The sequence below is a fragment of the Meles meles genome, chromosome 8 (genome assembly GCF_922984935.1).
Source record: "Meles meles chromosome 8, mMelMel3.1 paternal haplotype, whole genome shotgun sequence".
Classification (NCBI taxonomy): domain Eukaryota; kingdom Metazoa; phylum Chordata; class Mammalia; order Carnivora; family Mustelidae; genus Meles; species Meles meles.
The window spans coordinates 113,437,628-113,465,435 of NC_060073.1; the positions used below are offsets into that span (position 1 = coordinate 113,437,628).

General features: G+C 44.1%; 1 pseudogene; it reads right to left on the reverse strand.

Moving 5' to 3' along the window:
• Positions 1–3,157: 3,157 nt before the first annotated feature.
• LOC123948856 overlaps positions 3,158–27,808 on the reverse strand; it is a 116,162-nt pseudogene continuing 91,511 nt past the window's right edge.

A 27,808-nucleotide genomic window follows, 5' to 3' on the forward strand; every position in this document is an offset into this window, starting at 1 on the left:
GAGGCGCATATCCCAGTGCCGACCAAGCAAAACAAAATATCATGATCTTGAACTGGGTTCAGGCCTGCAAGTTTGCTGATTTAGACTAACGTGAGTGGAGACATTCAGGTATGGACCCTAGTTCAACCACCACTAGTTCTGAAAATTGTGATGAATCATTTAATTTCTGTGAGTCTCAGTTTCTATCTCTGTAACATGGGGACAACAAACTTCTACTTTATGATTTCAAAAACATATAGAAATTTCCTGGCACACAGAAGGCATTCTGCAAGTGCAAATTCTTATATTCTCCCATGTACAGTGGGATTTTAGTCTTGTCCCCTCTTCCTTTCTTTAAGCCTCCCTCTCCATTCCCAATGATTTTATTGCACGGAAAGTAGAAGATGATGGGAACATCCAGAGTACATAAGGTTCTACACAGAGCTCATGGATTATTTCAAATTATGGAGGTATGGAGGGTTGGTGACATGAAAGAAATCTTTGCCTGACTCCAACCCTAAATGGATAGAAAAATGCCACGCGAAAGTGGAGAGATAGCCACTGCACACTGGGGTCTGACAGGCGAGTGAGAAAGGGAAGCATGAGTTGTTTTTTGTTTTTGTTTTTGTTTTTTTTTTGTCTCTAATGCCATTTGATTATTGGAAACACAGGTATATTTTCTTTCAAATAAGTTTATGGTCATTATTAACAATAAGAAACCAAAAATCAAAAGAGGATAGATAGTCCAATAGATAGGCTTACATTATTTTTGTATCACAGAATACATATTACATGATTATGTGGATTTACTAAAGTCTTTCAAGTGTTTCTTGACAAGTTTCATGGCAACTTTTTTCTAGATTTGTCTCCTGAGGCAAGGGAAACAAAAGGAGAAATAAACTGTTGGGGTTTCATCAAAATAAAAAGCTTCTGCACAGCAAAGGAAATAATGACTAAAAGGCAGCCTACAGAATGGGAGAAGATATTTGCAAAAGACACACCCAAGAAAGGATAAGTATCCAAAATATATAAAGAACTTATAAAACTCAACATCCAAAAGCAAATAATCCAATAAGATTGGGCAGAAGATATGAATAGACTTTTTGTCAAAGAAGACTTCCAGATGGCCAACAATACATGAAAAGATGCTCAACATCACTCATCATCAGGAAAATGCAAATCAAAACTACAAAATAGCACCTCACACCTATCAGAATGGCTAAAATCAACAACACAGGAAACAACAGGTATTGATGAAGATGTGGAGAAAGGGGAACCCTCTTACACTATTGGTGGGAATGCAAACTGGTGCAGTCACTGTGGAAAACAGTATGGAGGTTCCTCACAAAGTTAAAATTACAAATACCCTATGATTCAGTAATTGCCCCACTGGGTATTTATCCAAAGAATACAAAAATACTAAATCGAAGAGATACATGCACCCTGATGTTTACAGCAGCGTCATCTACAATAGCCAATTGTGGAAACAGTCCAAGTGCCTATTGACTGATGGATAGATAAAGAAGATGTGAGATATATGTGTGTGTGTGTGTGTGTATGCATGTATATATATATATATGTATATATACACACACACACACACACACACACACACACACACACACACATAAAGGAATATTATTCAGCCATAAAAAGTGAAATCTTACCATTTGCAATGATATGGATGGAGCTAGACAGTATTATGCTAAGCAAAATAAGTTAGTCCAAGAAAGGCAAATACCATATAATTTCACTCATATGTGGACTTTAAGAAACAAAACAAATGAATGAAGGGGAAAAAAGAGAGAGAGAGGCAAACCAAGAAAGAGACTCAACTATGGAGAACATACTGATGGTCACCAGAGTGGAGGTAGGAGGGAGATGGGTGAAGCAGGTGATGGGATGAAGGAGGGCACTTGTCATGATGAGCACTGGGTATGGTATTGAAGTGCTGAATCACTCTATTGTACACCTGAAATTAATATTACACTGCACATTAACTAACTCCAATTCAAATAAAAACTTTTTAAAAAGCTTTTAAGGTTAATACTTTTTTAAAAAACAAAATTCATAGTTTACTTAGATTGAAATAAACTAAATAAAACTTACTGTCTTCACCAAAAATAAGAGCAATATTTTCTGTATTATTCCTAGACAAACCACAAAATATTTTTGTAGGTTTTTTGAGTTTTCATTATAAACTAAGATGAGGCAGTAGATAGAGACATGGAAAAAGACAGAAGAAAACAGGCAAATCAGTTGTCAATATCCATGGTCTCGGATCCCGTCTTGACCATGCAAAAGAAGTGTTCGACTCACACCAGCTGAAAAGCTTATGAAGATACAACCTCAACAAAAGAATGTGAACAGCAGCAAGCAGATGTGGACCAACAGCAGAAGCAGGCTGTTCCACTCAAACTTTATAACCTGTTTAAGTTCATTTCATAAAAACAAAAACCTACTCTGAGATTCTTGTTTCCAGAGTTTATGTGTTTCTCTCACCGTCTGGTAATTCCCTTAAACTGTCCATTACAGATATTTAACAACATACTTAAAACTCCTACTATTCAGAGCTCAGTAGTGAACCTTGTGATAACATTTTATAAAATGTATTCCTTCCTCCCACACTGCCTCAAAATTCATTTCTTCAAAGAACTGATAACCTAATACCCAGCAATCAGCTCTACAATGATAATAAATGTTATGTCTAGGGGCACCCGGGTGGCTCAGTCAGTAGGGCGTCTGCCTTCAGCTCAGGTCATGGTCTCAGGATCCTGGGATCGAGCCCCACGTTAGGCTCCCTGCTCAGTGGGAGAGTCTGCGTCTCCCTCTGCCTCTCCCCCCTGCTCCTGCTCTCTCTCTCTCTCTCTCTCTCTCTCTCCGATAAGTAAATAAATAAAATCTTAAAATAAAAATAAACATTAAAATGTCTAAAATGACACCTCAACCAATTCCAAAGTGCCATTAGCAGAGATCTCACAGAAGTGTGACGTGTCACTGTTAATGCTGTCTTCTGGAAAAACAGGTCTTCAAAGTGGGAAGAGTTCAAACAGGGGCCATTAAATGTAGATTATCAATGGCCACTGTCCTCAATGAGAGGCCTAAGGTCAAGACATTCAGTTATTAAAGAGATCTATATACATCTACAGCTTCTCTGGAAGCTGTTTTGAAATTTCTTTCATATTTTTTCCAGTATCAAATGTAAGCAAAAGCTTATGTTTAAAGTCTCGTAGGTAGTCTCAATGGCTTCTCGACCATCTGTGGGAAGCTCTGACTTCACTGCACTGAGTTTAATATGCGTGTCCACAATTATTAAACTCAGATCATGTTTTAGGTCAAAACTCATGTTACACAAAGCCAAGGAACCTCACCTTTGGCCTGTCAAAGTGTTCTTCAGGTATGCTTTGAGGAACTTGGCCTTATTTTTCCTAGTATTCATTCTCAACCTTCGTCACAGAAATACCTGGGACCTTCAGCAATGTATAAACATCAGGGGAAAAACGGATGTTTGTCAGATGGAGGGCTTCATAAGTGGTTGATGGAAACTGTATCTTCCCCTCTGTGTTCCCACGTGATTCTTTCATGGTGTGATGGAGCTGAGAGCTTGCCAGGACTGGGCAAGCCACTTCTGTAGGCACCAGCGTGGCCCTCCCACAGCGTATTAAATGGGATCTGCCCCATGACTGAAGGCACCAGAGATAAGCACTGAAGAGATTTCAGGCGCTGTTCTGAGACTCCTTCAGTCCCTGAACAGTGTGCTCCACTGTTGGATGCTTAGAATTTCCTTAGGAACTCTCAGACATCGGCTGAGACTCCAGGTTGCCTTGCTGGGTTCTGCAGACATGCTCAGGGATTTTCATCTGAATACCAAGGTTGGGCACCAAATGTGTGGCTTCTGCAAACCAAAATGTATGATAAACTTCAATACGTTCTATCAATTCATTTAGTGAACAAAGCACTACAGTCAAATGACTGGCTGCAAAGAAGACATCAGAGGTTTGCCCTTGGAGATTCTCCCCAAAGGTTCTTGTAAAAGACAGAACATGTTCTGGAACAACAGTGGTAACAATGAAATCGAAATGTGCCACTGCACTGCAGAGCACAAAAGCCTGCACAGCAGAAGTCATTCCGTCCGGGACTGGTGTCACTGTCAGAACATAAAACAGGCGCGTGGAGGAGGGCCACTAAAATTTCGAAACCATCATTCCAGACTGCCCACTGAGGAGGGCCAATTTCCTTCTGTTCTTTGCTCCTTTCTTCACTGTTCTCAAACAGGACAGAAATTATATTGCCATGCTCTAAAAGCATGTGTGATAATTGCGGGGGCGGGGGGCGAGACACGACACAACAACAATGAATTTTATCAATTGTTTCTAATGCAACGCAACAGATAGTCCCATAACAAACATTGCTTTTTGCCAAGCACGTATTTAAGGCCCAGGAAGAGCAGGTTGTGTAGCTAGCTTGGGACTATTTCTCTAAAAGTCTGCAGGCCACAGCTTCAATTCTGGAAGAAAATCCACTGGACACAGTGTAAACCTGGCTACGATCACATCCATGCTTAATCCCCACTCCTCAGTCTTCAGAGTGTGAAATGACGAAGCTGACATTTCGGCACCGGGTTCATAAGGTAGGAAGTGCACAGGTTATGGATTTGTGGACAAACCTTGCCAACATGGGCAGGCATATCTCCTCTGTGACATTAGCTACACGGCCAGTGATCCTGGAAATCAAGGGAGGGTCTCTCGCGTCCCTGAGGGTTTCTTCCCAGACGCAGCCCTCACAGATGTCTAGCCCCTGTGTCTGTTCTTCCTTGCTGGGGTCTCAGAGAGCCCCCTCAGTGCCTTTCCCCCTGAATCCATGTGGCACCCCAGCAGGGCTTGGACGCTATCAGGAGTAGACAACTTCTGGAATTTCATCAGCCTCAGGCCCATCCAGAGGTAGGTAAGCTTTGGTTTCCCAGAAGAATCGAAATTTCAAACAGACATTTGCAGTAGTCTTTGTTTTCCTTCTTTTCAAGGGCTAAAGGTAATGTCTTCATCCTGCTCTTGGCCCCTTTCTTCTGCACTGGGGTTCTGAGCACTGCCGTTATTTCTGCTGCTGTTTAGAAGTTTCAGAATTTTTCTTTTCTGTTTCAGTGTCCTGATTTCATCTTCACCCAATTCTTTACTCGTTTTCTGTGTCCGCCTTGTGAGTTGTTCAGATGTCTGGCATGATCCAATACCTCTGCTGTGGCATTATCTTAAAGAACTGTCCTATGGGAGCCTCGCTGACTCAGGCAGTTAAGTGACCTGACTCCTGATTTCGGCTCAGGTCATGTGAATCTCAGATTGCAATACTGAGCCCTGTGTCCAGCTCTCCCCTCAGCAGAGAGTCTGCTTGAGAGTCTCTCTCTCTCTGCCCATCCCCTGCTCTCGCTCTAAAACTAAAAATAAATCTTGAAGAACTGGTTCTACTATAACACTTATTGACTTGATCACTTCATTACCTAAGTTTGCTCTGGTTATAATTACCCGCCCACCTCCGGCACCTGGCAGCGTTCTGCGGGAACCTGAGGAAGGGCAGGTCTAACGCGCCTCCACACATGGCTGGGGGGGGAACAGAAGGTGAGCATCTCCGCTGCCCTTGGCCGGCCCCGCCCTCTTCTCCCCACATGCTCTGAGCAGCCCACCTGCCTGTCCTCAGCTCAGCAGGTGCCTTAAGAGTAATGCTTTTATTCTTAGGAATCTGACTAGACAGTCCAAAGAAACTGACTTTTTTCCTTCTTTAATGAGAGGAAAGAAGCAAACTCTTGGGATTATGATAGTATCGAATCTCACAAGCACCTCTTGGTCTTGGACCGAGCTTTCCAGCAAGGACACGGAAACGAATACAGTGTCATCCATTATTTAAATCAAGTGTTATGTCAACAGGAGCTCATTTGCGTCTCAGAGCATCACCACAGTTCAAAATTATCTCCACATCTGTCATTCTTTGCTAACAATAGCAAGTTGCCCTATTAGTTCTCCACCACCACCTAGGAATTAATTCGCTTGCGGCAGAACCCAAGGAGAATTTAAGAAGGTAAATGTCCTTCCCAGACCCATAATAAGTTGCTAATTCAACAGTGACAAGACAGGAACCCTGTTTGGCTGCACTCCACATGTGAGGGAGAGAAAGAGAGACAGAGAAGCAGTCTGTGGAGTTTACTGACCCAAAGACCTGGGCATACCTCTACTACAACATTTCTCACAGTCCTGAAGTTGTTTACTTACAAATACAATTCCGTCATTGGACAGCAAGGCCCTGGAAGGCAGGCATCCTGTTTGGTTTCTCTGTCTACTATCTAGAATACACAAATAAAAGCCTCGTACACACGCACTTCCATTAATAGCTTTCAGCCTCCCTCCAGAAGTTGTGCACACAGAGCACTGGCAGATGGGTCTGATACAGCTTCTTCCACGTCCTCCGGCTCCTCTTTCTGTGGAGGTGATGAGGAGGATGAAAATGGTCAAAGGAGCAGGCAGAGCTCCCAAAGGCAAGGTGTGTGTGGGGTTTAGCTAGAAGGGCATCCTAACATGCCCTTACTCCAAACTGCAGACTAGAGAAAGAGGGACAGGCAAGGAAGCCATCAGTAGAAAAGGGACAGGGAGAAAATACTCAGTGAACCAGTACTATAATATACAGTATTTGTAAACATGATCCCACTTAATCCTTGGCACATGGCTTTGGGATAGAGAATTATCTCCATTTTACAGAGGAAGAAAAGGAGAGGTTAAATAATTTGTTCAAGGGCTCCCAATGACTAGGTGCTGCAACCGGCATTCTAACCCAAGTCTGCCTTCAAGACCTGCTCCTTCTACTAATCCAACGTGCCTCTTTGGAAGGTACGAAGTCGAAAGCCACTGGATGATGGATCTATCCTCCGTGGGCTGGACCCCCCTGGCCCCAGCAGTGGTACCTTGTCTGGGTCCCTTGAGCCAGAAGGTTGAGGTCGTAACGAGGGCAGAGCTGGTATGGGCTGGGTACTCCCTAGGACCCAGGGTTGACCCGCTCTTTGCTGAGGTTGTGGCCGCTTTGCTTTCCACAAGCAGTGGGTGGCCGACCTACAGTCAGCCCCACGCAGTGCTCCAAGTTCCTACTGCTTGTTTCTATACTGATAAAATGTGTTCAATGCTCTACACCAGGCCTTATCTAATTAGCATGTGTCTACCTGCAAGCCAATGGTGGAGAAAACTCACAAAGAATTTACTTGCACCTCTTTCTTCCAGCCAGGGTGTTGACAGGGTCTGAGATGTCATCTCAGGGTCTGAGAGCTCATCACTGGCGCCTGAGATTTTCTTCTTACATAGCCCATCCTCTCTAAATATTTGGCAACAGAACCTCTCCTCCGATGATGTATAGCCTGAAACTGGAGGCCTGCCTACTCCTTGCTGGCTTCACATAAAGAACAAAAGCCGCAAACACCACCTAACAGAGGCAATGGGATCCATGAGCATTTGTGGCCTGCCTAGAGCTGACTTTCCTACTACACCTCCCCAAGGAGCCTCTCCCAACAATCTCATTAAGGTACTCAGTTCTTTTAAGCATTTTTTTTTAACACAGCGGCTCTGTGGGCTACACACTAATCGTGGAGAGCAGAATTGGCACCAGTGAGCAGGAGCTGTAAGAATGATTCCCACCGAACCTAAGACCAAACATCAAATAACTATTGCTGAATGGGGAAGTAGTTGAACCGGAAGATACCCGAGATTAAAGTCTAGTAACTTCTAAAGTCAAAGCTGCAATTCCATGATTTCAGACTTTCAAATGTAACCAGCGACCTTGCAGCACCTACAGAGATGGGATATGGAAGAGCCAGGTTTTACTGAAATCATCCAGCCTGGACGGCTGTGACCTAGTGGTTCTCTTGGTGCAGAGTCCTGCTACACACAGCATGGTCCCGAGTGCCTGGAGAAAGGTCTGCAGGGGGTCAGGATCCAAATAAGCTTCAAGGGGAACAGCTTTTGAGAGAAGGAGGTCAGTGAAGAATGGGTTACCTTGAACTCAGTTCTGATTCTCTAAATCAGAAACACAAGCCCATCCCACCACCACTCCCCACAAGTGAAACAAATCTCTCATGGTAGAATCACTGCTTGTAAGCCCTTAAAGCCAGAGCTGAGGCTGACTTCAAATCAGAAGCTTGAAGAACAAAGACCAGGGGTCAGGGGGAGGTTAGGAACAGGCCAGCAGCACGCTGAAGGTAGGGAACATGTCTCATCGAGGCTGAATCTCCTGGGCACTGGCTTCCCACCTCAGGCCTGCACGCGGTGCCCACCTTGAAGCAGCAGGCCTGAGGTAACTCAGGTATCTCAACACCAGAGATAACGACCATCTCTGCCTTAACTTTCCTGGGGGTCAGTCCCACTGAGTGTCTGTCTGCAAAGCTGCAAATACCCGATCAGATTCTCTCCCTGCCTTCGTCCCCGTCTCCCAGCCTCCACTGATATCAGCGTGGGAAAGCATGTCACACTTCATAGCAGGCTTTCAGTGTCTAAACACCAAGTGAGCGTTCCCTGTCACTTGATCTCTCTGCCTCCCTTTTGATTAACCATGACATGACGGCATTCATTCTGTCTGACCTGCAGGAATGGCAGGATGCTTTATGAAAGGCACCGGCTTTGAGCTCTGGCAAATATGGGTCTCAAATCTGTCCCTGCCGCTTAACCAACCATGCAACCATGGATTTATTTCTTAAGCTCTCTGAAACTCACCCTCAGTTTTTCATCTGTGAAATGGGAATCATAATAACTCCCTGAAAGGATGCAGAGTTGGGGTCAGTGAGGATTCCAGGGTGGGAGTTACAGGAGATGCCCAGAGATGGTCAATCTGTGCCCGCTTAGACTATACCGTGTCCCTTAAGAAGCCAGCTTCTCTGACAGGGTGCGACACTTAAAAACAGAATACATTTTCGATGATGGTTATGTGATCTATATAAAATAAAGCACTTCCTGCCAACTACATAAACAGAGGAGAGCATGTACTCATTCCTGTTCTAATTTAATCTGTCTGAGTGCCTGGAGGTCTTAGCGAGGTAAATACTGTTTTTGCTCTGACCTTGGCACAGTGTTCCCATTGAATTTGTCTCAGTTTGTCCTTTCGGTGTCAGGATGATGCCTTTCTAATAGACTGAAAGCCCTCGGTTGAGAACAGAGATCAGTGAGATCTAATAACCCATAAATACCCGGCTAGCCCGGACGACGAGAAAGCGGGATGTTCGGGGTAACTTGCTGTTGCGTGTGTCTGAATTACCCGTTTTCAAAGAATAGAACCCACTGAGACACGAGACCAGCACGGAACACAAAGAGATTTCTGGTGATCTGGGAGCCCCTTGGAGGCTGGCAGGGACACGGAGCTCACGGAGGAGGTCACAACACAGCGGCAGAAGAGAGCGAGCGGAGCCGTGTTCTCAGGCAGGCGTTCGGGGTATTTTTCCAAAACGTCTTTGATTCTGACATGTTTACTTGTTGCTTGTTTCTGCTTCACGAAGATTTAGAGAAAACATTTGTTCTAGGCTTTCCTCCACGAAATATAAAAAAAAGAAGAAAAAGGGATTTGCAGTTAATGCTTAGTTGACTGATCCAGTAAAAATAACCGCTCACGTCTGGGGGCCGCTGACGAATGGGTCAGTGCCGGTCAGACCTTCCCCGTCTGGCTCCATGTCAAGAGATTCAGATGTTCAGGAACCAGTGCTGCCTCGATTTCCAGATAACTTAGTTTTCCTTAGAAGTCTTTTTTTTTCCTCTTTTCTTTTAAAGCAAATGTGTAGTCATTGTGAAACATTTAAAAAAAATACAGCCAAGAAAAACAAGGAAAAGAACAGTATCTGTCGTTTACCATTTGGAGAGGACTACTAATACTTTGACTATTAAAACTTTGAGAGTTTTTTTTCTAGGCACAAATAAAGATATACGTTTAAAAAATAGGTTCCTAAATGGAGATGCAACATGGGGGGTTTGGGGGGTAGGAGAAGAATAAATGAAACAAGATGGGATTGGGAGGGAGACAAACCATAAGTGACTCTTAATCTCACAAAACAAACTGGGGGTTGCTGGGGGGGAGGGGACTTGGGAGAGGGGGGTGGGGTTATGGACATTGGGGAGGGTATGTGCCATGGTGAGTGCTGTGAAATGTGTAAACCTGGTGATTCACAGACCTGTACCCCTGGGGATAAAAATACATTATATGTTTATTAAAAAAAATAAAAAAACATGCAAAAAAAACTCTTAATAAAATAAAATAAAAAATAGGTTCCTAAAATATAAAATGCAATGGTAACTACTTTCTGCCTCTCAAAAAATAAATGTCACCATCACCTTTCTATTTTAATATTCTCCCTCAACATACTTTTTAATTTTTAAAAACATTTTATTTACTTATTTGAGAGAGGAGAGAACATGAGCAGGGGAAGTGGGGGAGGGGACAGAGGAAGAGGGAGAGGACTCCCAGCTGAGCAGGGAGCAGGACAAGGGGCGCGATCCCAGGACCCGGAGATCATGACCTAAGCTGAAGGCAGATGCTTCACCAACTGTCACCCAGCTGCCCCTCTGCAGACATTCTAATGAATGCAAAGAATACCATGCATCATAAAGCACAGTTGATTCTGAAATCTAGCAACACCCTCATAAACAACATTATTATTTAAAAAGGGGGAAAACCACTCTATAAATCCGTGCTTACATCCAAATTTATTCTCACTGAATCATTTCTTTGGAGTGGAATTGAAGGACCAAAGCCATTTAAAAAAAAAAAAAGTATATATCAGCAAACTGTTTTTCAAAGATTTAAACCAAAGGATACACTCCACTGACGGTATACTGCTGTTCCTATGTCTGTTCCCAAGAAAACTGTGGCATTCTTGATGTCAGGGAGGGTGTCATTCATCTTTGCATCGAACATCTTTATGTTTTTGGACATTAAGTCACTGAAGTATTTGTTGAATGAATGATGCAATGATTCCTTGTTTAAACAAACATATAGAATGAGTTTGTACAATGTCTCTAGGGTTCAGCTTTCTCTTGTGCAAAATGAGAATTTTAGGCTATATGTAACATTCTGTGACTTTATATCTCTTGTATGAAAAGCAATGACCTAGATACCGTAGGGGAGACTGGCCATAAAGACAATCCATAACCACAGTTATGGTACCTGTAAGCACATATATTTCATATATAGGCCAATTATAATTGTATAGTAACATACAAAGATGTGCTAAGTATTCAGGGAGATGAAGGCTGGATGACATGACAGGATACTCCAGGAAGACGATGCTCAGCTGAGCACAGGTCACCAGCTTCCTCTCTGGGAAAAAAACTCTTCCCCATTCCAGATTTTGTGTTTTATTGGTATCTAAAAATACGAGGTAGAATTATCTTAAGATTCAGTTTCCTGGGGTGACTGCGTGGCTCCGTTGGTTAAGCCGCTGCTTTTGGCTCAGGTCATGATCCCAGGGTCCTGGGATGGAGTCCCACATCCAGCTCCCTGCTCAGCGGGGAGCCTGCTCCTCTCTCTCTGCCTGCCGCTCTACTTGTGCTCTCTCTCTGTCAAATAAATAAATAAAATCTTAAAAAAAAAAAAAAAAGATTCAGTTTCCTTAGGTAATTTCACCCAGGACAACCAAGCTTATCCCACTAGATTTTAGGAATATTTCAACCACTTTTAAATTACCCGAGATACGATTTTATCTGTTGACTTTCATGCTCCTAGACCTCCTGGTTCATTGGCAGTAAATGTCTGTAGACCTCTCTAAACTGCCTGTGTAGCAATCATGCCCACCTTCTATAATGCTTCCTTCTCCCGGCCTCCCTACTTCACAGAAATATTCGGCTCCCACTATCACTCAATTTATTACTCACATAATTTGTAGTGATTTACTGAAAAACTATAAGGTGCCTTTCAATCTGCTGGGGGAAATGAGGCAATGTGGCAAGCCTAAACGTTCAGTCTTGTCATTGTAGTGTCTACCACCAGACACAAGGGGAAGAAAGCACCTTCTTCTGGGAGCCAGGGGAGGTCTCCTAGAAGAGGATTCTGGAAGATGACTTTGGGGATGATTCTGGAAGAATGAGCTCAAGCTTGCTTGAGCAAGATTGATGGAAATGTGTGGGTGACAGCAGAGAATAAGATTCAAGCAGAGAAAAAGCACAGAAAGTCACAGAAAGGGGACAGAGAATGGTTGTCTATCAATACCCTCAACTCATGGCACTTTCAACACCACCGCCACCTCACAAAGGGTCAGCTGGGGGATCATCCAGTCATTCTGATTCAATCCCCTCTGACCACCTGCTTCATCCCAAATGCCTCCACTCTCCTTCCCTGGGGAGACCCGACCAGATCCAGCCTCTGCAGTACTAGGTCACTTAGTCTCAGAGTGGCAGCCACCTTACTCTTGGGATCTAAGAAGTGTGAACTCCTGTTACCCTCAGAGAATTCCTTCTGGGCTCTGAAGCCACGTTTCTAAATAAGTATCTTTGTCTGGATTAGATAATCAGAACAACGTTGACTGCACAAAATGAATCTAGAAATGTTTGCTCTCCTTTAATTTTTGGAGAACTCGGAGAAGGATTGGAATTAATTCTTTTTTAAGTGTTTGGTAGAATTCACCAGTGGAGCCGTCTGGTCCTGGGCTTTTCTTTGTTGTGTGATTTTTGATAATTGATTCCATCTCGTATTTATTATCAATCACGCAAGTTTTCTATTTTTTTCATTATTCTTTATAGGGAGTGTGTTTCTAGGAAGGTGTACCTTTCTTTGAGGCTGTTCAGTATGCTGGTACATAACTGTTCATAAGCAGTCTCACCATTTTTATTTCTGGGCCGCCAGTTCCAATGTCACTTCTTTCATTCCTGAATCTCCATCTTCTTTGTTATTCTAGACAAACGTTTGTCCATTTTGTTTATCTTTTCAAAAACCAACTCTTAGTTTTATTGATTTTTCCACTTTTTAAATATTATTTATGTTCTTATCTTTAATTTTCCTTCCTTCTGCCAAACTTGGGGTTAGTTTATTCTTTTTTTCTTTGCGCTGTAGTTAGTTATATACTTGAGATCTGTCTTTTTTCTTAATATAGGCATTCGTCACTCTAATGCCCCACTTAGTTCTGACTTAGCTCTGTCCTATAAATTTCAGTATGTTGTGTTTCCATTTTCATTTATCTCAAGATATTTCCTGTTTTCCTTTTTTATTTCTTCTTTGACCTGATGGTTGATCAAGAGTATGTGGCTTGGGGCGCCTGGGTGGCTCAGTGGTTTAAGCTGCTGCCTTCGGCTCAGGTCATGATCTCGGGGTCCTGGGATCGAGTCCCACATCGGGCTCTCTGCTTGGCGGGGAGCCTGCTTCCCTCTCACTCTCTCTGCCTGCCTCTCTACCTAGTTGTGATCTCTCTCTGTCAAATAAATAAATAAATAAATAAATAAAATCTAAAAAAAAAAGTGGCAAAAAAAAAGAGTATGTGGCTTAATTTCTACCTATTTGTGGATTTTCTAATTTTTTATTCTGTTATTGATAGTTAGTGTCATTCTATTTTCCTCAGAAAAGGCACCTGGTATGATTTCAACCACGCTAAATTTGTTAAGATTTTTTGTAGCCTCCATACACAAAGATAAACTCGAAATGGATAAAAGACCTCAATGTGAGGCAGGAATCCCATCAGAATCCTAGAGGAGAACATAGGCAGTAACCTCTTTGACATTGGCCACAGCAACTTCTTTCAAGACATGTCTCCAAAGGTAAAGGAAACAAAAACGAAAATTAACTTTTGGGACTTTATTAAGATCAAAAGCTTCTGCACAGCAAAGGAAACAGTCAACAAAACAAAGAGGCAACCCACAGAATGGGAGAAGATATTTGCAAATGACAGTAAAGACAAAAGATTGATATCCAGGATCTATAAAGAACTTCTCAAACTCAACACACACAAAACAGATAATCATATCAAAAAATGGGCAGAAGATATGAACAGACACTTCTCCAACGAAGACATACAAATGGCTATCAGACACATGAAAAAATGTTCATCATCACTAGCCATCAGGGAGATTTAAATCAAAACCACATTGAGATACCACCTTATGCTAGTTACAATGGCCAAAATCAACAAGACAGCAAACCACAAGTGTTGGAGAGGATGTGGAGAAAGGGGAACCTTACACTGTTGGTGGGACTGCAAGTTGGTGCAGCCACTCTGGAAAAACAGTGTGGAAATTCCTTAAAAAATTAAAAATAGAGCTTCCCTATGACCCTGCAATTGCACTACTGGGTATTTACCCTAAAGATACAGATGAAAGTAGTGAAAAGAAGGGCCATCTGTACCCCAATGTTCATAGCAGCAATGGCCACGGTCACCAAACTGCGGAAAGAACCAAGATGCCCTTCAGTGGACAAATGGATAAGGAAGATGTGGTCCATATACACGATGGAGTACCCAACTTTTGTATCAACATGGACGGATGTTGAAAAGGATGAATGCCCAACTTTTGTATCAACATGGATGGGACTGGAAGAGATTATGCTGAGTGAAATAAGTCAAGCAGAGAGAGTCAAGTATCATATGGTTTCAGTTATTTGTGGAGCATAACAAATAACATGGAGGACATGGGGAGCTGGAGAGGAGAAGGGAGTTGGGGGAAATTGGAAGGGGAGATGAACCAGGAGAGACTATAGACTCTGAGAAACAATCTGAGGGTTTTGAAGGGGCTGGGGGTGGGAGGTTGTGGGAGCCAGGTGGTGGGTATTGTGGAGGGCATGTATTGCATGGAGCACTGGGTGAGGTGCATAAACACTGAATTCTGGAACACTGAAAAGAAATAAAATGAAATAAAATGAAAAAAAAAGGTTTTTTTTGTAGCCTAACGTGACCTATCCATGTGCCCTTTTCTGCTGCTGTCGATGGAATATTCTGTATGTGCCTCCTAAGCCCATTTGATCTACTATTTCCTTATAGATCGTCAATCTGATATTCTAGCCACTGTTAAAAGTGGGATATTGAATTCTACTATTATTACACTGACATCTATTTCTCCCCTCAGTTCTGTCAATGTATGTTTTTTATATTTAAGTGCTCTGATGTTCGGTGTCCCATCACCCTGTGCTACTCCTCCATGCTACAGCCCCAAAGAATGAGTAACATTGTACTTTCCTTTTCGTGGTTTGCTTAAAAATCCACTTAAATGTACTACTATCCTTTACTTATCACTAAGTTGGAGAAAATGAACAGGGGATAAAAGTCTGGGGTAAGGGAGGAAGTTGAAAGGAAGAGCAAAGGAATTATCCACACAAATAAAACATGTACAGAAAGCTGAGAAGTGCTGTTTACGCTCACAGGTATGTAAAGAGGGTGGGGTTGGAGACCAAGGGCGCAGACAGCCTTGCTAAACCTGTGGGAGTTTGGAAGCAACAGGAGAACCTGAAACTCTCAATCTCTGCCTTAGAAGGAATCCTAATGGTCACAAAATACAACATCCTCATTGCACGAGAAACACTCTCTGGCCATGTGTGTAAGTGGTTCCTTGCCTAAAATCTCTCCCCGAATACTAGGGGGGATAAAAAAGAGTGAAAGCCAACTGAAGAAGTTTTTGTTCTTCCTTGAAGATTTATTGAAAGGCTCCTACCTGTGAGGGGAGATGAGAAGAGGAGGAACGGAAGATAAAAATGCATGTTCTGAAGCAGTGACATTTAGCCAAGTGATTAGGCAGTGACATTAAACAAGCTCCCAGGCCATTTCCAGATGATTTCTATGGGCACCTGTGCTGCTCAGGAAGGCCAGGTTTGAGATGGGGAAAAAAAGAGACTCTTAATTAAAACCTGAGGGTACTTGCAATAGATAGTTCGGAAATAATTATTTGTTTTTTCATCAGTATGCCTTTTTCTTAGGTAAAAAGGACTCCTTTTTACCCTAAAGAGCATAATGGAGGAAAAACATTTGGCTAGAGTAAGTGGAAGGTGTGGACAGGATGAGAACATTAATGATGTTTCTTTCCTAGAGCGAAATCATCTTTCTTTGATTCTTGCCCCCCACCCCCCAGCAGAAGGGCCAGAGTGAGGGCTGTGTTTTTTAGTCACAGGAACATAATTATTCTTTAGTCTTATGAGTTTGTCAAATCCCTCTCTGACGGCCCAAAATCACTGTCCAGGAAACAAATGGTATCTGCAAGATTCGGCCAGAGTGAAAGCTTTCCAGCAAGTCACACATGCTTAGTAAAAATCCCACATCCCCCTTCTTTATCATCTCCAGTGTCTGCTCCCTGCTGGTTGCTGACTGACTTCTCAGCTGAGTTCCATCCAGTTCCATCCAGACTCTGGACATGCTCTTGCTTCTCATCCCCTGGCTCATTCATTACTCTGGGAGGAAGAGTCTCTGCCGTCAACACACGGCTTTCAAGGCAGCTCTATACACCCAAATCCAGTTGGCAGATACGTGGTCAGTTTTTCTGGGTTGAGTATGAAGTGACAAACGACGCTTACTCCTGTGTTCCACTGGCCAGTTACACGGCCAAAGTTACTGCTGCAAGGGAAGTGAGAAACGTCTAGCTGTGAGCTCAGGAGAAAAAAGGAAATGGATTTGGTGAGTAGCTGTCAAGACTCTACCACAATACTTTCTCCAGCCTTCAGCCTAGCTCCCTCCGTGATTTTTACTTTCTTGACCCCTTCATGGGATAATTCAGCCAAGTTCTGTTATTTGAAACAACTTCTGGTAGGTTGAGCCTGGGTGGTAAACTGAAATTCCGGGACTCATTTTCGTCAAGTGCCACATGCGTCCTAACAGCAGGATCACTCAGACTCCACGGAACAAGCAGTGAAGGGAAAGGAGAGATCGGGGTGGGTGGTGGGTAGAAGGGGCCTGGGATGGTCATGAGACAGCTGTCCAGGGGGCTGTGCAAACACCTGCACCCCTGAGAGCTCCAGAGGAACGGAGGGGTCATTGTCTGAGCATCCAGGCTTTGAACATAAGGAAAGCCTGAGTGAGCGTGAGGCAGGAAAGCTCAGGGCTGGGTTTTGGTTGTCAGCCCATGTCTGTGGACTTTTTAATCCTAGGTGCTAGAGCACGTGAAGACAAGATTGTTGTCAGCAATTTCTGCCAAGAATTCAGAGTCATTTACCTTAATCTGTCAGCAAGTAGATGAGGGAAACTGCTCCTTACATGTATTTAATCAGATTTCTACAGAGACACTGTTAATGTGAATCACCCAGACTGTTCAGCACCACTAGACACCTCCCTGCCTAAGTCCATACGCAGCATGACTCTTAAAGTCAGGGTGGGGAAAAAAATAAATAAATAAATAAAGTCAGGGTGGGATTTTGCAAAATATTCTCTTCCCTTAAAGAATCCCCTCTCTCCAGTTGGACTACTGACATTTTGGGCCAAATAATGTTTTACTGTGGACAGGGAGCTGTCCTGTGTGGTGTGGCCTACGTAGCAGCATCCTAAACATCTAACCTTTAGATGCCAGTGGTACTCACTCCCCCTCCAACTTACAGCAATAAAAAATATCTCCAGACATTCCCAAGTATCTACTGTCTCCAACTGGAAACAACTGAGGTGGAGAGAGGTACAGCTTGAGACTTTCTGGAATAATAAATTCCAAAAATATGTATTTTCCTGGCCTATCAGAGAAGTTAATACTTAACTGCCAGCCCCAGGATAGCATGCACTCATTAACATATTTATTTATGATTTGTTCATTGGTTGATTAATCCTTTGGTTAAAGTTCAATGAAATGAAGGACTGTAGATGTGTGGATGAACTGGTCGGGAGAGGAACGGTAGCACAGTGTCAGAAACAGAAGCTCCTAAGAAGTCAAGAGTAAGAGAACCGATGTGCGATATAAACACCTCGTACTCACCAAGCATGATGTTGTACATAAAAATATGCAGTCTTTCACCTAATCCTTGTAGCTACCCTTCCAAGTACAGTATAAGCAATCAATAAGTATCATCAATTATAGCAATACCAGTTACAGAAGATAATGACCTGACTTTCAAATAAAGGAAATAAAGCTCATAATGGGTACTTAACTTGGGTTTACAGAGACGGAAGACAGCCGAGCTATGACTCAAACTCAGGGCAGCTTTACCTGCAAACCCACACTCTTTCTACAAGAGATCTGACCCAGGAAGTCCTCTGTAGCCTCTCCACGTTCTCAGGCGAACAACAGTCATCTGGGGAAAGATTTTCCACGTACCTCGGTAAGGCAGTTGCAAGAGAGAGCAGCGAGAGTGTCAGGGCCCAGCAGACACACCGCGAGTCTGCATGAAGCCAATCAAGAATTCTCTCAGGGAGAGCGTTGGAGTCTATACCACTGAGGCCACAGAGAGAAGAAAGGAAAAGGAAAAGAGAGCTATTTTTGCCAAGAGCAAATGAAGGCTTCGACCAAATATATTGCAATTATTTCTACAAAGATGGAGATGAAGAACCAATGTTTTACCCTTGAATAGATTTAAATGACTCTCAGGGAAATTTCTGATCAGGGTCCAGTCTTTCTTCTGCTTTCCCTGCATACCCAGTAAATATGCCATCCAAATAAAGATACCAGCACCTGCCCATTTCAATTAATCACAGTGCCACGACACAGTCCCTTCCTGTGAATTTGGAAACACTCACTCACTGCCTCCTCCAAACCAAGAGCAGCCCTTGGGCCTACTCTCACAGCTCTCAGACCCATTTCTGGACTACCGCTGGGTATAGAGTAGAGGTGAACATACATGGCAGGCAACAAACATATCAAAAGATGTTCTATGTCACGTGTCATCAGAGAAATGCAAATCAAATCACAATCAGATATCACCATACACCTAGCAGAACGACCCCAATCCAGAACACCGACACCACCAAAGGCTGGCAAAGCTGTGGAGCCAATAGGAACTCTCATCTCAGTCCTCGCTGGTGGGAAGGCAGAATGGTTTGGCAGTTTCTCACAAAATTTAACATACTCTTATAATATGATCCAATAATTGCACTCGTTGGTATTTACCCAAAGGAGCTGAAAACTTATGTCCACACAAAAACCAGCACATGGACGTTTTTAGCAGCTTTATTCATAATTGTCAAAATTGGAAGTGACGAGATGTGCTTTAGTGGGCGAATGAATAAACTGCGGTACATCTAGACAATAAAAGAGTATTCGGTACTTTAAAAAAAAAAAAAAAAGAAGGAGAAGAAAAGTTACCAAGCCATGAAAAGCCAGGGAGGAAACTGAAACGCACATTACTAAGGGAAGGAAACCAAGCTGAAAGACTACACACTGCATGATCCCAACCATATGACATTCTGCAAAGGCAAAACCACAGAGACAGAAAGATGATCAGTGGTCTCAGCGGCGGGTGGAGAGGGAGGGATAGACACGCAGACCCTTGGGCCTAAGAGTAAATGCCTCCTGTTTTAAGCTACTGGTTTTTGCAGTGGTTTCTCACACAGCAATCGCACAGACAGAAGCCCCAAACGAGCAGCTCCTAATGACAACTGTACGTGTGTGCACGCTCACACACACGCGCACACACACATGTGCGTATGATAAAAACTGGCCTTAAAAGGAGATTTTAAAAAATTGAAGTGGAGAATGGAGAGAAAGATTTTTAGTATCACAGAGGTAGACAGAGGCCACTGTAGGTGAAAGGCTTGGCAAGAGCAAAGATCTGTAGCTGGAAATGGTGAGGAGCTCCATGAGCCCGGTAAGGAGCCCGGTAAGGAGCCATTCCAGCTCCAGCAAGAGATCGTACAGTTTTCCTGTTGGCATAAACTCCAAAGCTGCGTTGGGATGAGCGTGTGAAAGGCTCTGAATGTCAGCCTGAGGAAAAGTGACCTGGATCCCAGGAGGGACAGTTAAGAAAGTCTAAAGCTGCTTCTGTGAGATGGGGCTGAACAGGCAACTTCAAACAAAAGCTCTTTGCACAAGTCTTGAAACGGGAGTGGGAGGCAGTTCTCCAGGAGAGTGATGTCCAAAAGGAGAGGAAATCAATCCTTTTATGTACAGCGAGGGGGCTCTGCTGGGTCACGTGTTTACGTGAAGGGACCCCAAGTGGCTCTGTAATGAAGACATTTTCAAGGTTCAGAAGACGGACATCTGAGTTAAGACACAGACCAGTAGAGGAGGCTGAATTAAACGTCTGTCTGTAAATTGCCCAAACATGGAATCTTCTGAATCACCTCCTCGTGACCGACAGAAAGGGGGGCAGGGAGCGGGAGAAGGAGAGACCCTTCAAACTGGATTGTCCTCTGGGGTATCTGGAGCCACGGGAGCCGCTGTGAGCCAAATGATGTGTTCCCTGAGAGAAACCATCCAGAACAGGTCCTGAAGCTAAAATCTTAATCCCTTTTTGCAATAAACTCCCTAATCCTATAGCTAAGAAAACCAGTAAAGTTCAAGGGAGAAGGAGGGGGCCAGGTTGAGGCAGGATTTCATTAGAGACACAAAGGACTGAAGTTCGAAACTGCAAATCACAATCTCAATCTGTCAGTCAAAGGCAGATAAGAAAGGGCATTTTATGCAGAGTCCTTTCCTGGGGAAAACTGCTAAAAAAAAAAAAAGAAGAAGAAGAAGAAGCCCAGATGGCCAGTGCCTAAGGGAATATGAGATGGGCCTACAGGAAGTCAGGCAAAAGAAGATAAAATAAATTTCACATGCACTGTTTCTTATTGCCATTTCTTCTTTGTATGGTTGCTATGGGAACTGTGTTTCTAAGGCTATGTCTCTCCGGTGCAAAGCGATCGAGCATTTGGGCCAAAATGACCAGTCAATTTAATCCAACTGGTTTAATTGATTTATTTCCATCGCATGCTCTCCCTCACCCATGGCCAAATTGAGTGGCTGCTGAACTGAATTTGGTGGCATCTCACAGAAATGCAATTGGTTCTCCTGGCTGCGTGTGTTTGCCTTCCGTCCCGGTGATAAGACTACATCGCTGGAATATGCCTCTCCTGCTGGGGCCTATGCATCTGGGAACCGCAAGCAGCTCCACAAGGGTGTGAAGGGGCAGCTGTGAAGGCAGGGAAGGACCGCTGGGACAGTCCACACACTGCAGTGAAGGACCCAGGCTCTCAAACAGAGGAGTGGAGAAAAGTAGGGCTTGAGAGGCCAGTGACCAAGGGAAAAGATCCAAGACCGAGGAGCTGCGTGAGGCAAGGCAGGGCTGAGAGACGGAGATGCCAGCACCCAGGGAGACCCCAACACTGGGGCCATCCGATCCGAGTCAGAGGCTGCTTATCAGGCCCCTGCCCAGACTGTTACCCAGGCAGACGTGGGTGACATCCTCTGCTGCCACCTCCTTCCTGGAATCCGGTCAATCTTTCTGAGTCTGGCAGCCCATCACTAAGCCACATCCTTCGTGCGGCCCTGACCTGACATCAGGTCACGCTTCAGGACAGCTGATGCAAGCTGCCAATTTCCGTCAGATTCCCTCAAGTTCATGGTTCACGCACATTTGCTGACTTAGCATCAAAAAATTAACCCTTTTCAGCCCCATCCCAACATCATCAAGCTGAAGTTCCTGGCCCTTAGCCCACGCCTGCTCCCCGCCTAGTTCTTCAGCCTCCCTTTGCCAGGATCAGAGGCCCGGACTCACCAGGAATCTGATCACAATCTCTGGGCTGGTCAGTATTGCCGCTTGAAAACCTCTCTCTCTCTTTCCCTCCCTCTCTCTCTTTCACCAAAGAAGAACAGAGCAAAAAGGAATAACCATGCAGAAGGCACTAGAGAAAGCCAGATTTGTAAAACCCATATTCATGTAGGGTTTCCTTTGTGGGAAATACTGAAGACATGGCAGTATAAATCTTTCCTGAGCAGAGCTGGCCCATGACGCCGTGAGGCGGGCCTCGAGCTCTTTCCTGCTTATATATTGTCCTGAATCTCAGTTGCCAGGACCCCCTGGTCTCCCTAACTCTCTGCCATTCCCAATACCCCCAAGACACAGGTGGCTTCATGTGGCCATGGCCTCATTTTCCTTATCAAATGGACCACTCCTGTGCCTCACTCCCGGAGAGACGGGGCTCTTCCTCAGCAAAACGTGTGATGCTTAGAAAATTCTTGCAACAATCTGCCCCAGACAACCTAGTCCATGAGAGACGCTCTTATTTCCATTGTAAAAAAAAAAACAAACCACTTCGGGAACGGAAATCAGAGGTCATCTGTCAAAAGAGATGTTCCTAGTAAGTCAGATGGAGTAGGGGATTATTCCCACCTTTCAAAAAACTGTGCTTGCTGATTCTGGAGACCAAAACTCAGCACCCCGCTCGATAAAAATCAATCTAATTGTAAATATTGAAAAACGTACTGACGATGATGGTTTAAGTCATAACCGAAATGCCCCTGGAGTTTATGAACGCCTGCCCACACTCCTTCACTCCCATCTTAACTTAGAAGGCAGATTTAGTTTCACAGCTGAGTCTCAAAGACAGTGAATCGCCAACCTGGCCTTTCAGACTCCGGCCTCCACCTTGTCCCGTGACACTCCAGCTGCCGGTTCCGCAGCCGGCTTCTTTCTTCCTTCCGTGTGTAACTGCCTCTGAACTCCGAGTTGGCCTCTGTCTCTAATCACTTTACTATATTATTCATATGTGAATAAATTTATTATTTAAAACCTTCCCAGAGAGAAACAAATACTGTGTAATCACTCACATGGGGAATCTAAAAAAAAAAAAGAATTCATGAGGAAACAGCAGATCTGAGGTTGTCAGGGATGGGGGGCAGGACAGTGAAGGAAGGTGGACAAAGGGTGCAAAAAATGGGTAAGTTCTGGACACGTAATACACAGTATCGTGGCTATAGTTAACAATACCATATTGTATATGCAAAATCACTAAGCAGATCTTAGAAGTTCTCACCAAATGCACACAAAAAATTGTCAGTGCGTGGAGTGATGGATGTGTTACCGATCTTCCTGTGCTTATTTCACAAAATAGACATGTACCAAATCATTAGGTTGTACACCTTAAACTTACACCGTTATGTCAATTATATCACAATAAAACTGGGAAAAAAAAAGTTTTCAGAAGGTTGTGCCCATAAAATTTGCTTTAATTTTATATTGAACAGGAGCGCCTTGGTGGCTCAATCAGTTAAGCGTCTGACTCTTGATTTCAGCTCAGGTCATGATCTTAGGATCTTGAGATCAAGCCCTGTGTCGGGCTCCACACTCAGAAGGGAATCTGCTTAAGATTCTCTCTCTCCCTCTGCCTTTTCCCCTCCCCCTCCCTGCACTCACTCATGCATGCTCTCTCTCTCTCTCTCTCACACACACACAAATTTATATTAAACAAGTTAATTTTTCTGAGCAATAAATAAATAAATTGCACTTAATGTCTACTGAAGTTTCTCTTGTTAATAGAACACTCCCCCTAGCCACCTTGCCTTAAATTACTTTATAGCTCTGTGTATCTCCCCACGTATAAGACCAGATGGATTTGGGATCAGATTGCCAGAGTGACAGGAGCCAGTTGGAATCACTGATCAGTAATGATGAGGCTTGCAAGTCATTATTCCAAATGTGACGAGATTTATGGATCTAGGGCTTTAACCACTTTGATCTACGGTGTGTGTGCGTGTGTGCATGCATTAACATTCACTAGACGGACGGTAAGGAGGGGGGTGGCTTAGGAGATGCGGCATCTGGGAAAACATCATCCTATCTCTCTACTTGTTAGATGTGTAAGAACATTCTAATGTTTCTTGAGTTTCACATTAGCCTAACCCAGTAATGATGGTGATTTTCAGAATTTAATTTGGCAGGTGACTGATTTATAATTTGATCCAATCACTTATGGTATTTTCATACAGAAATAATTAATAACAGAGGGAGATGTTCTAATTTAAAAACTAATGTCTGCCCAAGAAAAATGCTTTTCTCCCTGGATTGTCATAATGATTTTATTATGACTAGGCTAGGACATAACCTAAACACTTAACTGAATGATAGATCTAAGTGCCAACTGGGCTGAATGTGTTGTGTAAATGACATATTCTTCCGCAGGACAAGGAGACGTGTGCTTTACTGGCACAGGCACAACACGGCCTCCAGTGTCTCCTCCAGGGCTGAAGGCCAAAAAGCAGGTCTTCAAGGACTCGAGAGGGAGGAGCATTCTAGTCCCACTTCGGACGGATCCCATGAGGCTCCAGAGCTAGGATTCTAGGCCAAACTGCTCCCCCACTGATAGGAAATACCTACAGTTTGCTTCTAGAAAAATAAACTGCTCCATGAACAGTAATACATACCCTATACTGAAGCAGTTTTAATCTCGAGGCATTTTAATAGTCTGAACTAACCATACTGGGTGGTCTAATAAGCTTGCAGATTAAAGCGACAAGCTGTTGGGGGCACTGATACAGTCGTGGACCTCGGGTTATTGTCGATGGGGACAAGGATCCAGGCTCTCTCTAAGGAAAGCTTTGAAAATTGATTAGGAATTCTGCTTTCCCATATTTCCAAAGGACACATCCAATGAAGGGTTGGTATCCAAAATAAATATATATAAAGAGCTTATAAAACGCAACACCCCAAAACCAAATAATCCAATGCGAAATGGCAGAAGAAATGAACAGATCTTGCTCCAAAGAAGACATCCAGAAGGCAAACAGATACCTGAAAAGATGTTCATCATGACTCAACCTCAGAGAAATGCAAATCGTAACTATAATGAGGTATCACCTCACACCTGTCAGAATGGAGGAAGTCAACAACACAAGAAACAACAGGTGTTGGTGAGAACGTGGAGAAAATGGAACCCTCGCGAACTACCAGTGGGGATGTAAACTGGTGCAGCCACTGCAGAGAACAGAGTGGAGCTTCCGCAACAGAACTTACCCTGACCCAGTAATGATACCACTGGGTATCTGCCCTAAGATCCGAAAACACTAACTCAAAGGGATAGAGGCACCTGTGTTCACAGCAGCATTATTTACGTTAGCCAGATTATGGAAGCAGTCCAAGTGTCCACGAATGGACAAAGAAGATGGGGTGTGTGTGTATGCACACACACACACACACACACACACACACACACACACAGGAATATTATTCAGCCAGAAAAAAAGAATGAAATCTTGCCATTTTCAACGACATGGATGGTGCTAGAGAGTGTTATGCTAAACAAAATAAATCAATCAGAGAAAGACAAATACCATGTGATTTCACTCCTGTGTAGAATTTTTAAGAAACAAACAAGCAAAAATGAACAAAGGAAAAAAAAGAGTGAAAGAAAGAGACTCTTAACCATAGAGAACAAATGACTGGTCACCAGAGGGGATGCGGGAAATCGGTGAAGGGATTAAAAGCACACTTGTCTCGATGAGCTCTGAGTTCCGTACAATCGCTGAGTCACTATGTTGCACATCTCCACCTGACATAACGCTGTGTTAACTACACGGGAATCTACGATAAGATAGAACAGAATAGAATAGAATAACAATTTTTTTTTAAGATTTTATTTATTTATTTGACAGATAGAGATCACAAGTAGGGAGAGAGGCAGGCAGAGAGAGAGAGAGAGGAGGAAGCAGGCTCCCTGCCAAGCAGAGAGCCCGACGCGGGACTCGATCCCAGGACCCTGGGATCATGACCTGAGCGAAAGGCAGAGGCTTTAACCCACTGAGCCACCCAGGCGCCCCAACAATTTTTTAAAAGTAATTCTGCTTTTCCTCCCAGGTAGAGAAAAGAAAAACTTTTATACCCTTTTTTCTACACAGAGGCGTGCAGCCCTGCACACGGCCCCTTACATAAACTTCCAAGCTGTCTTGATTCTAAGAGACACAAGGAAATGAGGAACAGGACCATCTGTCCCCTAGATTCTGCGCAGGGGAATCAAAGGAATAAAGGATCAATACAAGACAGGCCTCTTTTCCTAGATTCTTCTCCAAGATGCTTCCTCCTGTCTTCAGCTTCAGAGGCCTTGCTGGTCAGCCTCCCCTTGAGACCCTGGGGGAAATAAGGAACAACCACACACCCGCCCTCAGGCCAGGATTCCAGCATCCCAGATTACCCTGACATATAAATGGGAATCAAAGTCAAACCAAAGCATGGTTAGCCACCGTCTACAGGGCACACTGCAAACGCTCCATTGTCCTCCATCCCCCTCAACAAACAACCCACATAGGACCCACCTCCTGGCATCTCTTAGCAAGTCCTTGATACCCTGAGAGGAACACCAGTTTTGTCTGTCACGGAGGGAGCAGCTCCCGACCTCAATGCTCTCCCAAAGTGTTTCACTACAATTCAGCCAGCTCCCACCACGTGCTGGGTATGCATGAGACACAGGGTGAATAAGAACTAATCTGGCTTTCCGGGCGCTCAAGACTACTGAGGGAACGAGACGAGGACTCAGCAACACCGAGTCCACCGAGAAGCTAGATGTAGTAAGACAGGAAGGCACCAAACACATGTGGTGAGGTGGACGGGGTGCACCCTGATGGGAGAGAGAGCGCGTCAGGTGCTCACGTTACCCCTCCCCGGGCTACGACAGCGTCTCTCAGGCTCGGCACTCCTGACATTTTGGCTGAATGGGTCTTTGTTCTGAGTGCTGCCCTGTGTAGTGTAGGACACGCAGCAGCATCCCTGACCTCTACTCACCCTCCTCTGTCAGACACGTCAAGTGTCCTTTGTGGGCTGAACTGCCGCCATCTGAGAGCCACCTGACTCTCACTCCAGACGGATGTGCTCATACTTACAGGCATGGTGGTAGTATTTTTATCCCGAGCGGCTGTACTTCTGGGGCTCCGCTTCCCTCCTCAGCCCTCATCAGTACCCTCAACCTGACGTTTCAGAATGTTGGCTCAGAGGATCAGGCCCTCCACAAAGCAGTCAGCACACAACGATCCCTCCAAGCAAAGGATTAAATCCCAGCAACTTTCCCAATGGAAAAACAATTAGATTGCCATTCTGTGGACCTACCCTACACATCATTTGGCTTGGCCCAGGGCACAGGGCTTTATCCTGAGACAGAAACAATATCATACTCTAAACACCCGCGCCTGGTTCCTGGCCAGCCCTGCTGAGAAGGGATAAGAGGGGTGACACTCCACAGAGGCAAAGCTGGAACTTTCAAGTTGACCCTTTGGTCTAATTTCCTACAGGCTGACTTTGAACTGCTGCTTCTTTCTGTCCAATTTTAACCACAATGTTTCATATGTTCTCTCTCTGCCTACCCAAAATAACTGGCCCTTCTTTGCTCTTTTGTCCTCCTTATTCTCACCTCTTAGCCCAAATAGAAGAGGCCTTCAGGATAATGTTAGGAAAGGAGGTCAGTGCAGTGGATGTGAAATTTCCATTTCTGGCAGCAGCAGCTCTGGCCCTTTGCAGAATTATAAAATAAATCAGCCTCATCCCTGGCTCCAAGCTCTCCTTTAGGGACTTCTTTCTAGCCCCAGTCCCAAGGCTCCAATTCTCACTACAGTAGCACCTTGTTCAAGTGGTGCCTGGGCCCTCTGCAATTTCTCACCTCCCTTTTATCCATTAAAATCATTCTCTTTAAAAAAAAAAAAAAAAGTTGGGACGCCTGGGTGGCTCAGTTCGTTAAGCGGCTGCCTTCGGCTCAGGTCATGATCCCAGCATTCTGGGATCGAGTCCCACATCGGGCTCCGTGCTCGGTGGGGAGCCTGCTTCTCTCTCTGTCTCTGCCTGCCTCTCTGTCTGCCTGTGCTTGCTCTCGCTCGCTCTCTCTCTGACAAATAAATAAATAAAATCTTTAAAAAAAAGATTAAAAAAAAGTTATAGTAATAATAATAAAAATATAAAATAAAATCTTTCTCTTTTGCCCCATTTATTGGGACCCTGGTAGGTTCCCAGGAAGCCACTTGTACATGAATTTGAGCTGTGTTATGACTACATCATA